Source organism: Heliangelus exortis, chromosome 3 (assembly GCF_036169615.1).
Source record: "Heliangelus exortis chromosome 3, bHelExo1.hap1, whole genome shotgun sequence".
Taxonomy (NCBI): domain Eukaryota; kingdom Metazoa; phylum Chordata; class Aves; order Apodiformes; family Trochilidae; genus Heliangelus; species Heliangelus exortis.
In genome coordinates, this window is record NC_092424.1 from 114,187,834 (window position 1) to 114,199,779 (window position 11,946).

Consider the following 11,946-nt stretch of genomic DNA (forward strand, 5'->3'; position numbering starts at 1 on the left):
TTGCGGGGGGGGGGAAGGATTCTGGGGAAGGCTGAGGAAGAGGATACAGTGGGGGGAATGGGGGGAGGAGGGGGGGATGCAGTTTGGGGGAGGCCAGGAGGGGGATGCTGGGGGGGGGAGATGCTGGGGAAGAGGGGGGCAGTTTGGGGGATGCTGGGGGGATGTATATGGGGGGGATGCAGTTTGGGTGAGTCTGTGGGATGGGATGGGATGGGATAGGATGGGGTGGGATGGGATGCTGGGCAGGGGGGAGATGCTCAGGGTGGGGGATGCAGTTTGGGTGATTCTGGAGGGGGGGGATGCAGTTTGGGGGGTGCTGGTGGGGGATGCAGTGGGTGGGGTGTGGGAGTGGGGAGGGGAAACAGTTTGGGTGATGCCATGGGGTGGGATGTGGGGGGGAAGGAGATGCCATGGGAAGGGTGATGTGGGGGGGCTGCCTTTGGGGGTGCAGTGGGGGGGAGGTGGCCACAGGGCTGTGCCTCTCCTTGCAGGGGGGTTGCTGGTGGGCTTCCAGAAAATCCCCCCCCCAGCCAGCTGCTGCAGGGCCCCGTGCTGCAGTACTACATCCAGAGCTTCCAGAAGTCTGGCTTCAGGTGGGGACGGGAGCACGGGGGTGGGGGGGACCCCCCTGCAGAAGGAAGACCCCCAGACCCACCTGGGCCTTGCTTTAGAACATCACGATGGGGGAGGGCTTGGGGGGGGGGGGGGGAGGGGGGCCATTTTCCCTTTGCAGGCTCTTGCTGTGGGCAGTGGGGTGGCCCCAGTGGTGGCCCCAGTGGTGGCCCCAGTGGTGGTCCCAGTGCTGGTCCCAGTGCTGGTCCCAGTGCTGGTCCCAGTGCTGGTCCCATTATGGTCCCATTATGGTCCCAGTGGTGGTCCCAGTGGTGGTCCCAGTGGTGGCCCCAGTGCTGGTCCCAGTGCTGGTCCCATTATGGTCCCAGTGGTGATCCCAGTGATGGTCCCTGTAGTGGTCACAGTGGTGGCCCCAGTGATGGTCCCAGTTATGGAGTGGTGGTCCCATTATGGCCCCAGTGGTGGCCCCAGTGATGGTCCCAGTGATGGAGTGGTGGTCCCAGTGCTGGTCCCATTATGGTCACAGTGCTGGTCCCCAGTATCTCCAGCCCCTTCATGTCCCTTTCCCAGGGGTCCCCTGAACTGGTACCGCAACCTGCGACCCAACTGGCGCTGGGCTCTGTCTGCCCGGGACAGGAAGGTGGGGACAGACCCTGCCCCGGGGAGGGGGGGAGCGTCCCTGTCCCCGTTGTCACCTGCCTCCCGTGCCAGATCCTGGTGCCAGCACTGCTGGTGACGGCGGGGAAGGACGTGGTGCTGCACCCCAAGCTGAGCAAGGGCATGGAGGAGTGGGTGAGAGCTGCTGACAGCTCACCCCAACCCTAACGTCACCCCAGACCCTACCACCCCACCCCACATCTCCCACCCCCATCTCCATCTCCACCCCCACCCCCACCCCCATCCCCTTTCCATCCCCTTTCCATCCCCTTTCCATCCCCTTTCCATCCCTTTTCCATCCCATCCCCATCCCCACCTCCATCCCACCCCCATCCCATCTCATCCCACCCCCATCCCCGCCCCATCTCCACCCCATCCCCCCATCCCCCCATCCCCCCATCCCCCCATCCCTCCCCATCCCTCCCCATCCCTCCCCATCCCTCCCCATCCCTCCCCATCCCTCCCCATCCCCCCCATCCCACCCTCATCCCCACCCTCATCCCCACCTCCATCCCCATTTCCCTCCCCATTTCCCTCCCCATTTCCCTCCCCATTTCCCTCCCCATTTCCCTCCCCATTTCCCTCCCCATTTCCCTCCCCATTTCCCTCCCATTTCCCTCCCATTTCCCTCCCCATTTCCCTCCCCATTTCCCTCCCCATTTCCCTCCCCATTTCCCTCCCCATTTCCCTCCCCATTTCCCTCCCATTTCCCTCCCATCCCCATCCCATCCCCATCCCTTCCCCATTCCCACCTCCATCCCCATCCCATTTCCATCTCATCCCCATCTTCATCTCACATCCATTCCCATCCCTCCCCCATCCCACTCCCATCCCCACCTCCATCCCCATCCATATCTCCACCCCCATCCCACACCCATCCCATTTCCATCCCCATCCCATTTCCTTCTCATCCCCATTTCCATCTCACACCCATTCCCACTCCACCCCAAACCATTCCCATCCCATCCCAACCCCTGGTCCCAGCATGCTCCAAGCCCCACACTTCCATGAGATCCCAGCAGAGGAGAACCCCAGGACATTGCATCCAGCTGGATGGGGATGGTCCTGGATGATCCTGGATGATCCTGGATGGTCCTGGATGGTCCTGGATGATCCTGGATGATCCTGGATGATCCAGGGCGGGCAGGGGGGGACTTTTCCCTCCTTGCTTCCCGTGGCACTTGAGCTGTGTCCTGCTGGGATGGAGTTTGGGATTGAGGGTTGGGAGGTCACCTCCAACATTCCCAACTCCTCATTTGGCCAAAATAAAGTCCTGGGGGTGGGATGGGGGGAAACTGAGGCAGGATGGGATGGGATGGGGTGGGATGGGGTGGGATGGGGTGGGATGGGATGGGATGGGGTGGGATGAGATGGGATGGGGTGGGGTGGGGTGGGATGGGGTGGGGTGGGGTGGGATGGGATGGGATGGGATGGGATGGGATGGGATGGGTTGGGATGGGATGGGATGGGATGGGATGGGATGGGGTGGCATGGGATGGGGTGGGATGGGGTGGGATGGGATGGGATGGGATGGGTTGGGATGGGATGGGGTGGGGTGGGATGGGAAGGGATGGGATGGATGGGATGAGATGGGATGGGATGAATGGGATGGGGTGGGATGGGGTGGGATGGGATGGGATGGAATGGGTGGGATGGGATGGGATAAGATGGATGGGATGGGATGGGATGGGATGGATGGGATGGGATGGGATGGGATGGGATGAGATGGGATGAATGGGGTGGGGTGGGGTGGGATGGGATGGGATGGGATGGGATGGGGTGGGGTGGGGTGGGATGAGACCCCTTCCCCTTTCTCCTGCCCCTTCTGCAGATCCCCAGCTCCGCCGGGAGCACCTGGAGGGCTGTGGGCACTGGACCCAGCTGGAGAGGTACCTTGGGCTGTGGGATTGGCCCCATCCCAACTGGGATCTTGGGAAGCCAGATCCCAACCCAGCATCCCTGCTTCCCACCTCCCTAGGCCAGCAGAGGTGACCAGGATCCTGCTGAGCTTCCTGGAGGAGCTGCCCCCAGACCCCCCCTTCCCCAGGGGCTGCAGGCTCTGAGCTGGGGGGCCAGGGGGGTCCTGACCTCCCCCCTGCTCCCACTTCACCTCTGGAGTTGGAATTCCATCCCCTGGGCCTTGGGTTTTGCCTTTCCCCACCTGGAAGGATCCGGTTCCTGCCTTGGGGCTTGGGGGATTTTTGCCTTGGAGGGGTTTGGGGTTTCAGTTCTGGGGTGGGGGCTTCACCTTCTGGCTTCAGGGGGGATTTGGGTCTTTAGGGGATGGGTTTTGGGGTTTAGGGTTTGGGTCCTGCCTTCTCCAGGCTGGGTTTTCACCCTTCACAGGGTTGGGGTTTGCCTCCTAAGCTTTGATTTTTCCCTTTTTGAGGCTGATTTTTGCTTTTTAGGTTTTGGGTTTTGCCTCTTAAGGTTTGATTTTCACACTTTTAGCCCTTGATTTTTCCCTTTTTCAGTCTGATTTTCACCATTTGGAGGTTGATTTTAGCCTAAAGGGTTTGATCTTTCCCTTTTTGAGTCTGATTTTTGCTTTTCAGAGTTTGATTTTTGCCTCTAAGGTTTGATTTTCACATTTTAGCCCTTGAATTTTCCCTTTTTGAGCCTGATTTTCACCATTTATAGGTTGATTTTAGTCTAAAGGGTTTGATTTTTGCCTTTTCAAGCCTGATTTTCACCATTTAGGGGTTGATTTTTGCCTTTCAGATTTTGCTTTTTGCCTCTAATTTTTGATTTTTACATTTTAGCCCTTGATTTTTCCCTTTTTGAGTCTGATTTTCACCATTTAGAGGTTGATTTTGGCCTTTCAGACTTTGATTTTTGCTTTTCAGATTTTGATCTTAGCCTCTAAGGTTTGATTTTTACATTTTAGCCCTTGATTTTTGCTTTTTGAGTCTGATTTTCACCATTTAGAGGTTGATTTTACCCTCAAGGGGGTTGATCTTTGCCTTTCAGAGTTTGATTTTTGCCTCTAGGGTTTCATTTTCACATTTTAGCCCTTGATTTTTGCTTTTTTGAGCCTGATTTTCACCATTTATAGGTTGGTTTTTGCCTTTCAGAGTTTGAATTTTACTTTTAAGCTTTGATATTTGCATTTCAGGGGGTGATTTTCACCTTTAAGCTTTGATTTTTGCCTTTTTGAGTCTGATTTTCATTATTTAGGGGTTAATTTTTGCCTTTCAGAGTTTGATTTTTGCCTCTAGGGTTTCATTTTCACCTTTTAGCCCTTGAATTTTCCCTTTTTGAGTCTGATTTCCACCAGTTCTAGGTTGATTTTAGCTTAAAGGGTTTGATTTTTGCCTTTTCAAGCCTGATTTTCAGCATTTAGGGGTTGATTTTTGCTTTTTAGAGTTTGATTTTTGCCTCTAAGTTTTCATTTTCACACTTTAGCCCCTGATTTTTGCCTTTTTGAGTCTGATTTTCACTATTTAAGGGCTTATTTTGGCCTTTCAGAGTTTGATTTTTGCTTTTCAGATTTTGATTTTAGCCTCTAAGGTTTGATTTTTACATTTTAGCCCTTGATTTTTGCTTTTTGAGTCTGATTTTCACCATTTAGGGGTTGATTTTTGCCTTTCCAAGTTTGATTTTTGCCTCTAAGGTTTGATTTTCACACTTTAGCCCCTGATTTTTCCCTTTTTCAGTTGGATTTTCACCATTTCCAGGTTGATTTTAGCCTCAAGGGTTTGATTTTCACAATTTATGCACTGATTTTTCCTTTTAGCTTTTGATTTTTTGCCTTTAGGGGGTTGATTTTTGCCTCAGAGATTTTAAGTTTTGCTTCTGAGCTTTGATTTTCACATTTTCAACCTCAAATTTTATCTTTTAAAGTCTGATTTTCACCATCTATGGGTTGGTTTTTGCCTTTTGGGTTGAAGTTTTGCCTTTTAAGGTTTGGTTTTTGCTTTCAGAGGGCTGATTTTTGCCTTTAAATCCCTGTTTTTCACCACCTGGGGTTTTATTTCTGCCTCTGGGTGTTGCTTTTCACCTTTAAAATCCTGATTATTTTGCTCTCAGGTGTTTTTTCTGCCTTCTGGGTGTTGATTTTCACCCTTTACAGGGTTGATTTTTCTCTTTAGGTTTTTATTTTTGCCTTTAGGGGGTGGATTTTTACCCTTCAGAGTCTGATTTTTGCCTCCAAGCTCTGATTTTCACATTTTAGGGCTTTGATTTTTCCTTTTAGGGTTGGATTTTTGCCTTTAGGGTTTATTTTTTGCCTTTTAAGCTGTGATTTTTGCTTCTAGAGGGGTGATTTTTGCCTCCAAGTGTTGATTTTCACCTTTTCAAGCCTGATTTTTTTCCTCTAAGGTGTGATTTTTGCCTTATGAGGTTGATTTTCACCATTTACAAGGTTAATTTTTGCCTTTAGGGTTTGATTTCTGTCTTTTAGGGTTCGATTTACACATTTTAAGGTTTTATTATCACCTCTGAGGTTTGATTTTTCCCTTTTAGAGTTTGACTTTAGCCTCCACAGTTTGATTTTCACATTTCAGGGCTTTAATTTCTGCCTTTACTATTTAATTTCTGCCATCAGGGCTTGATTTTTTGCCTTTTAGGATTAATTTTTGCTTTTAAGGTTTCATTTTTGCCTTTTAGGATTTGATTTTTGCCTCTAGGGTTCGATTTTGGCTTTTGGGGCTTGATTTTTGCCTGTAGGCATCTGATTTTTTTCCCTTTTTAGGGTTTGCCCCTACCAGGGCTGGGTTTTTGCCTTCAGGGGTTCCAGTTTTGCCTTTTTTAGGGGTTTGACTTTCTTACCTTTCAGAGGTGGTTTGAATTTTGGGGTTTTGGTGTGGAGTTCTTAATGCACTGATAATGAGAGTAATAAGAAGAATAATAGCAGTAATAATAAGAAGAATAGCAATAATAATAAATTAAAATTAAAATTAAAATTAAAATTAAAATTAAAATTAAAATTAAAAAAAAAATAAAAATAAAAATATAATGCTGCTTGTGACCCAAACACCTCATGGTCCTTCAGGTCCATCCCCATCCCCTTTGTTACCCATGGGGTGCAGGTTGTGGGGTGCAGGATGGGGGGTCCCAGGGTGCAAAGAGGGGGTGCAGGTTGTGGGGTGCAGGGTGCACAGATGGGGTGCAGGGTGGGGTGCAGAATAGGGGTCCTGGGGTGCACACATAGGGTGTAGGGTGAACATGTGGGGTGCAGGATGTGGGGTTTGGGGTGCAGGCATGGGGGGCAGGATGGGAGGTCCCAGGGTGCAAAGATGGGGTGCAGGGTGTGGGGTGCAGGGTGCAGACAGGGGGTGCAGGATGGGGGTCCCAGGGAGCATGGGTGGGGTGCAGGGTGCTGTGTCTTTGGGGTGCAGGTTCTGGGGTGCAGGGGCACACATGGGGTGCAGGATGTGGGGTGCAGGATGGGGGTCCCAGGATGCAAAGATGGGGTGCAAGGTGTGTGTCCTTGGGGTGCAGGGTGCAGACAGGGGGTGCAGGATATGGGTCCCAGGGTGCAGACAGGGGGTGCAGGGTATAGGTCCCAGGGTACAAATATGGGGTGCAGGATGGAGGTCCAAGGGTGCACAGATGGGGTGCAGGGTGCAGACAGGGGGTGCAGGATGGGGGTCCCAGGGTGCACAGATGGGGTGCAGGGTGCTGTGTCCTTGGGGTGCAGGTTCTGGGGTTCAGGGTGCACCCATGGGATGCAGGATGGGGGTCCCAGGGTACAGAGGTGGGGGTGCAGGTGCACACTTGGGGTGCAGGATGTGGGTCCTGGGGTGCAGATACGGGTTGCAGGGACAGGTCCCAGGGTGCAAGATGGGGTGCAGGATGGGGGTCCCAGGGTGCAAAGATGGGGTGCAGGGTGTGTGTCCTTTGGGTGCAGGTTCTGGGGTGCAGGGTGCACAGATGGGGTGCAGGTGCACACTTGGGGTGCAGGATGGGAGTCCCGGGGTGCAGACACGGGGTGCAGGGTGCAAGTCCCAGGGTACAAACATGGGGTGCAGGATGGGGGTCCCAGGGTGCACAGATGGGGTGCAGGGTGTGTGTCCTTTGGGTGCAGGTCCTGGGGTGCAGGGTGCAGACAGGGGGTGCAGGATGGGGGTCCCGGGGTGCATACATGGGGTGCAGGTGCACACTTGGGGTGCAGGATGTGGGTCCTGGGGTGCAGATACGGGTTGCGGGGACAGGTCCCAGCGTGCAAACATGGGGTGCAGGATGGGGGTCCCAGGGTGCACAGATGGGGTGCAGGGTGTGTGTCCTTTGGGTGCAGGTTCTGGGGTGCAGGGTGCAGACAGGGGGTGCAGGATGGGGTTCCCAGGGTGCAAAGATGGGATGAAGGGTGTGTATCCTTGGGGTGCAGGTTCTGGGGTGCAGGGTGCACAGATGGGGTGCAGGATGGGGGCCCCAGGGTGCAAAGGTGGGGTGCAGGGTATAGGTCCCAGGGTACAAATATGGGGTGCAGGATGGAGGTCCCAGGGTGCACAGATGGGGTGCAGGGTGCAGACAGGGGGTGCAGGGTGCAAGTCCCAGGGTGCAAAGATGGGGTGCACACACACATGGGGTGCAGAATGTGGGTCTTGGGGTGCAGATACAGGTTGCAGGGTGCAAGTCCCAGGGTGCAAATATGGGGGGGGGGTGCAGGATGGGGGTCCCAGGGTGCAAAGATGGGGTGCAGGGTGCTGTGTCTTTGGGGTGCAGGTTCTGGGGTGCAGGGTGCATACAGGGGGGGCAGGATGGGGGTTCTGGGGTGCAGGGTGCACACACAGGGAGGACAAATGGGGTGCAGGTCCCAGGGTGCACCCATGGGATGCAGGGTGGGGGTCCCAGGGTGCAAGGTGGGGTGCACACACACAGGGGTGCAGGGTGCAAGTCCCAGGGTGCAAAGATGGGGTGAAGGGTGTTTGTCCTTGGGGTGCAGGTCCTGGGGTGCAGGGTGCATACAGGGGGGGCAGGATGGGGTCCCAGGGTGCAAAGATGGGGTGCAGGGTGCACACAGGGGGTGCAGGATGTGGGTCCCAGGGTGTACACATGGGGTGCAGGATGTGGGTCTTTGGGGTGCAGGTCCTGGGGTTTAGGATGCACCCATGGGGTGCAGGGTGGGGATCCCAGGGTGCAAACATGGGGTGCAGGGTGCACACATGGGGGGCAGGATGGGGGTCCAAGGGTGCACAGATGGGGTGCAGGGTGCTGTGTCTTTGGGGTGCAGGGTGAAAGTTCCAGAGTGCAGAGATGGGGTGCAGGGTGTGTGTCCTTGGGGTGCAGGTCCTGGGGTGCAGGGTGCACCCATGGGATGCAGGATGGGGGTCCAAGGGTGCAAACATGGGGTGCACCCACACAGGGAGTGCAGGATGGGGGTCCCAGGGTGCACACTTGGGGTGCACCCACACGGGGGGTGCAGGCTGAACCCACCAGGGCCCCGCTGTGGGGGTGGGGAGGGGGCACAGGGTCCTCCAAGCCCGTGGGTGCTGGAGGAAGGGCAGCACCCCGACCCCCACCCCCCGTGGTTAACCTTCACCCCAACCCCCCCTGCTCTGGGTTAATATTCATTCACACCAACCCCCCCTTGCTGGGGGGCAAAGGTTGGTCCCTGGGGGGGGGTGACCCAAAGCCACCTGGGGAGCACCATGTGACCCCCTGGACCAACAAACCCCCAGGGTTTGGGTTGGGTTGGGTTGGGTTGGGTTGGGTTGGGTTGGTTTGGGTTGGGTTGAGTTGGGTTGGGTTGATTTGGGGTTTTTTTTTGTTTGTTTTGCTTGGTTTGGGTTGGTTTGGGATGATTTGGGTTGATTTGGGTTGGGTTGGGTTGGGTTGATTTGGGTTGATTTGGGTTGATTTGGGTTGGTTTCCTTCATTTCATGGGCTGCTCCCTCCTGGGGGGAGCACCCATGGGTGCTGGGCTGCAGGGATCTCAGGGATCATCAAGTCCAACCCTTGCTCCACTCCCCCCGTGGTTCCCAGCCCATGGCACTGAGTGCCACATCCAGGCTCTTTGGAAATATCTCCAGGGATGGAGAATCCACCCCTTCCCTGGGCAGCCCATTCCAATGCCTGAGCACCCTCTCCAGAAAGAAATTCTTTCTAATGTCCAACCTAAACCTCCCCTGGCACAACTTGAGACCTCTTGTGCCCTCTTATCACATCCCAAGGGGTCACCCCTGCCCAGCTCTGGCCAGCCAGCTCCTCCCCCCTAACCAGGGCTATTAATTTAAAAATTGCTCTTTTGGGAGAGTTGCAAATCAGAGAGGTCAGACCCAGACACCCGGGAACACGAGGAAATTCCAGAGTGCAAAGTGGGAATGCAAGTGGGGACCTGACTGCAATGTGGGAATGGTGGGGAATTTGGGGTGCGTTGCAGTGCAGGAGTGCAGGGCTGTTTGGGGGTGCAGTGCAGATGGGAACTCCCTGCCATTTAAGAGAGCAAACTGGGAATGCACTGGGATTTGGGAATGGATCACAATTTGGGACCTCACTGCAATTGGAATTTGGGAGGAAGCTGCAGTGTAGGGATGCAGTGCAGCTTGGGGGTGCACTGGAAATCTGGGACTCGTTGCAACCCAGGAACACAGTGAAATTTGGGAATGCACTGGAATTTGGGAACAGATTGCAATTCAGGACCTCACTGCACCTGCAGTTTGGGAGGACAGGGCAGTTTTGGGGTGCACTGGAAATTTGGGACTCATTGAAACCCAGGAACACAGTGGAATTTTGGAATGCACTGGAATTTGTGGACACACTGCAATTGGAATTTGGGAGGACACTGCAGTGTAGGAATTCAGAGCAGTTTGGGGGTCCATTGCCATTTGGGGACACGTTGCAATTTTGGAATCCTTTGCTATCTGGGAATGTGTTGCAATGTCAGGATGTCAGGATTCCAGTGTGGGAGCTGATTCCAGTCTGGGAATGCAGGGCAATGGGGAATGCTCTGCCAGGGGGGTGCAATTGCAATTTGGAACTCCTTGCAGCCCGGGAACACAAGGAAATTCCAGAGTGCAAACTGGGGGTGAGCTGCAATTTGGGAACCCATTGGAATTTGGGAACACATTGCAAATTTGGGAGGACAGGGAAGTTTTGGGGTGCATTGGAAATCTGGGACTCATTGCAAGCCGGGAACACAGTGAAATTTGGGAATGCACTGGAATTTGGGAACAGATTGCAATTTAGGACCTCACTGCAATTGGAATTTGGGAGCACACTGGAGTTTGGGGATCCGTTGCCATTTGGGGACACGTTGCAATTTTGGAATTCTTTGCTATCTGGGAATGTGTTGCAATGTCAGGATGTCAGGATTCCAGTGTGGGAGCTGATTCCAGTCTGGGAGCTGATTCCAGTCTGGGAGCTGATTCCAGTGTGGGAGCTGATTCCAGTCTGGGAATGCAGGGCAATGGGGAATGCTCTGCCAGGGGGGTGCAATTGCAATTTGGAACTCCTTGCAGCCCAGGAACACAAGGAAATTCCAGAGTGCAAAGCTGGAATGCACTGCAATTTGGGAGCTCATTGGAATTTGGGAACACATTGCAAATTTGGGAGGACAGGGCAGTTTTGGGGTGCACTGGAAATCTGGGACTCATTGCAACCTGGGAACACAGTGAAATTTGGGAATTTGGGAACAGATTGCAATTTAGGACCTCACTGCACCTGCAGTTTGGGAGGACAGGGCAGTTTTGGGGTGCAGTGCAGTTTTGGGGATGCATTGGAAATTTGGGACTCCTTGCAACCCGGGAACACAGTGAAATTTGGGAATGCACTGGAGTTTGGGAACAGATTGTAATTTAGGACCTCATTGCAACTGGAATTTGGGAGGAAACTGCAGTGCAGGGATGCAGTGCAGCTTGGGGGTGCATTGGAAATTTGGGACTCATTGAAACCCAGGAACACAGTGAAATTTGGGAATGCACTGGAATTTGTGGACACACTGCAATTGGAATTTGGGAAGAGATTGCAATTTAGGACCTCACTGCACCTGCAGTTTGGGAGGACAGGGCAGTTTTGGGGTGCAGTGCAGCTTGGGGGTGCATTGGAAATTTGGGACTCCTTGCACCCTGGGAACAGGATGAAATTCCAGAGTGGGCCCTGCACATGGGTGCTGCAGGCAGGAGGGTGCAGGCAGCAGCTGCCCAGGGTGCTGGGGGGCCCAATTTGGCTGCTTCCCACCACCCCCCCATCCCTCAGCAGCTGCTGCTCTGCATGGAGAATCTGACCAAGAAATTGGGGAACATCTCCAGCACCCGGCAAAACGCTGCTGGGGTTGTTTGGTCTTGTTTCTTCCCTTTGTTTCTTCTTAATTACTCGTTTCCCTTCATTTCCTAAGTTAATTATTTGGAGGCAGGCTGTTACATCCCTCCTGGAGGAGCCAGGAGGTGAAGGAGGTTTCCCCCCCTCCCCCTGCTCTGTTAATGGACAATCCTTTGGGGTTAACTTTTTTTTTTTTTTCTTTTTTCTTTTTTTTTTTTTTAAGGTCTTAGGGGTTTTTTTAGAGTTTGTTTGGGTTTTTTTTTAGGACCTTTGCCCACCACTCGGCCCCTGCCCTATTTGCTCCATGGGGCTGAGCCCTTGGCCTCTTGAAGGTGTGTTGGAGGATTACTCCTTAATTACTCCTTAATTAAATTTGCAGCCAAGAAAACAGCGGTGGGGGTGGGTGGGATTGGTCAAGGAGCTGTGAAGAACCTGGTGGAGATGCTGGGAGGTCCTTCCCAGGCTCCACAGCTCTGGAATTAAGAAGGAAATTTCTTCCTCTTGGTCTCTGGTTGT

At 53.6% G+C, this 11,946-nt stretch overlaps 2 long non-coding RNA genes across 7 annotated transcripts; both read left to right on the forward strand.

The window, feature by feature from the left end:
* Positions 1 to 465: 465 nt before the first annotated feature.
* LOC139795370 (uncharacterized) lies at positions 466 to 1,370 on the forward strand. Its single transcript, XR_011725463.1, has 3 exons — positions 466 to 593; positions 1,144 to 1,213; positions 1,285 to 1,370. It is a non-coding gene; the product is annotated as an uncharacterized lncRNA (long non-coding RNA).
* Positions 1,371 to 3,646: 2,276 nt separating this feature from the next.
* Positions 3,647 to 6,109, forward strand: LOC139795371 (uncharacterized). 6 transcript variants are annotated; one of them, XR_011725467.1, is made up of 5 exons: positions 3,647 to 4,036; positions 4,203 to 4,305; positions 4,825 to 4,926; positions 5,675 to 5,695; positions 5,819 to 6,109. It is a non-coding gene; the product is annotated as an uncharacterized lncRNA (long non-coding RNA). The 6 variants fall into 6 exon arrangements; XR_011725466.1 differs by lacking the exons at positions 5,675 to 5,695; positions 5,819 to 6,109 and adding an exon at positions 5,366 to 5,529 and having other exon boundaries at positions 4,203 to 4,285; positions 4,825 to 4,907; XR_011725468.1 differs by lacking the exons at positions 4,825 to 4,926; positions 5,675 to 5,695; positions 5,819 to 6,109 and adding an exon at positions 5,366 to 5,529 and having other exon boundaries at positions 4,203 to 4,285.
* Positions 6,110 to 11,946: the final 5,837 nt, after the last annotated feature.